Source organism: Trichosurus vulpecula, chromosome 1, assembly GCF_011100635.1.
Source record: "Trichosurus vulpecula isolate mTriVul1 chromosome 1, mTriVul1.pri, whole genome shotgun sequence".
Lineage (NCBI taxonomy): Eukaryota > Metazoa > Chordata > Mammalia > Diprotodontia > Phalangeridae > Trichosurus > Trichosurus vulpecula.
In genome coordinates this window covers 362,511,519-362,513,655 of record NC_050573.1, presented here as the reverse complement: position 1 = coordinate 362,513,655, position 2,137 = coordinate 362,511,519, and positions in this window count along the sequence as shown.

Below are 2,137 nucleotides of genomic sequence, written 5' to 3'. Positions count from 1 at the left end.
GGGTTTTTTTTAGTCTTGCAACCCAGCCTCAACAGTTGAGCAGGTTGTGGGAGTCCTGATTTATCAGAAGGCTCTGAAAGAGAGATTTCAGGAGGTCACTTTGTTGAAATGGCCATAGAGGGTACCTGCTTCTGTACCACACCAATCTTTCTTCAGAAAAGCAGGCTAAGAAGGGTCCACATAAACAGAACTCTTGTGCCAGAGAAACCTCGGTCATGAAGGCCTGGGTTGTTTGGAGGACTGTTTCATGGTTCCCCCGACTTGAGCCCCAACTCAGAAAATGGGGAAATCCCTACCCTGGATTTCCTAAAAAGCTGGCACCGATTCCCCTTTTATAAGCTTGTAGGTTACAGAACATCAGAGGAAGATTTTATTGGTAGGAAAGGAAATCAATGAACAAATAGCCCCTCATTGACAGATCCCACCATTAGAAGGTCCCCTGGCACTAAAAGTTCCTAGAATGTCTCCTTATTCTAAGGTCCTTCATGAATCTATTACCGGCTATTCAAAGCTACTCAGTTTGCCTCTGGTGCTACTGTGGAGTTGTACTTGCTTCTCCTCAGAGATATAACTAGAGCCCCCAAATTTAAAGGGCATGAAAATTTAAAATAATGATTTTGAAAGATTGCATCACTCTGAAATTTGTTACATTTACATTATGACAGCACATTCGTTCTTTCAGCATTTCAGAAACTAGTTAGCAAGTTTATGATTAGGTATATTAGGAACCTATCAGATTGCATGCTCTTCTACACACTTGGTCAGTTTCTCCTTGGCCAGACACACTCTAGGTGGTTCCTCCTTGGTTCTTCCTTCACTTCTCCCTGGGTTGCAGGCTCCCTGTCAGGGGCTTCCCAGGGTGTCTGTCTGCCCATCAGGGTGCCAGTGTGGGTCTCTTCCTTTAATGGTTGGTTTGAAGCACCTTAGTGCTGCTTGCCCTGTGTGTCAAAATACTAGTTATAGCCCTGCTTCTTTGTGTTACAGTTACACCTGTCCTTGACTGGCTAGTGGATGACTCCTCTCTCAGGGAGGTCACTCATATTACTGCTGCTCTCAGCTGGCAAGGAGGAGGAGAGGCAGGCATAGAAGACTATGTATTTCTCTCCTGATCTGGTGGGGGATATGGCTTTCCTTTCAGAGCTCATGTCTCTAGTAATGCAGTATCATACCAGGGATGCTCTCTTCCTGATGAATACTGCTGGATATAGAGTCAGAGTCTGATTTGAATTCTAGTTGTTTCTTACTACCTGGGGCAGCTAGGTGGTGTAGTGGATAGAGTGCTGGCTCTGGAGTCAGGAAGACCTGAGTTCAAATCTGGCTTCAGACCCTTACTAGCTGTGTGACCCTGGGCAAGTCATTTAACCCTGTTTGCCTCAGTTTCTTCATCTGTAAAATGAGCTAGAGAAAGAAATGGCAAATCATTTCAGTGTCTTTGTCAAGAAAACCCCAAATAAGGTCACAAAGAGTCGGACATGAATGAACAACATTTTTCCTACCTGTGGGTCCTTAAGCAAGTCACTTAATCTCTTTGTGGCTCAGTAAAATGACGGATCCAGACTAGATAATCTCTAGGATTCCTTCTAGCTCTAGATCCTACAATCATTTATTCCTCTTTTTCTAAGATTCCACCAATTCAGTACTGAATGAATCAACTTTGTGTTACATTTTCCCACAGAGACACTTCTTTTGTTTTGGTGCTTAACTTTGTCTGTCCCACCTGAAATTTTGGCTCCATAAATGTCTCTAATACACTTAAAAAATCGTAATTTTTTTTACATGGGGGGGGCAGAATTACCTTCCAACCCTGAATGTTCTTTTGCATTTTTGTTGGTGGTTCTTTTCTCAGACCTCCAATAGCAAGGTACCCCAACTGCTGCCCAATTCACTCTGCCTAGTTACTGGTGAGATTATGCAAATCATATGGATGATGGGGATGTATTTCTCAGTAAGGGTTATAGTGTCTATGCCCTTGATTGAGGTCTGCTTATAATTTTATTAAGTCATCTTGGGAGGCATGGGGAGGCTCTGAGTTCCTACTGAGCAAGGCTAAATTTACATAAAGCTTTTACATATGTTATCTTATTTGATTCTTTTTTTGTTTTTCCTCATTCACAACATTTCGTCTCTCATCTCCATG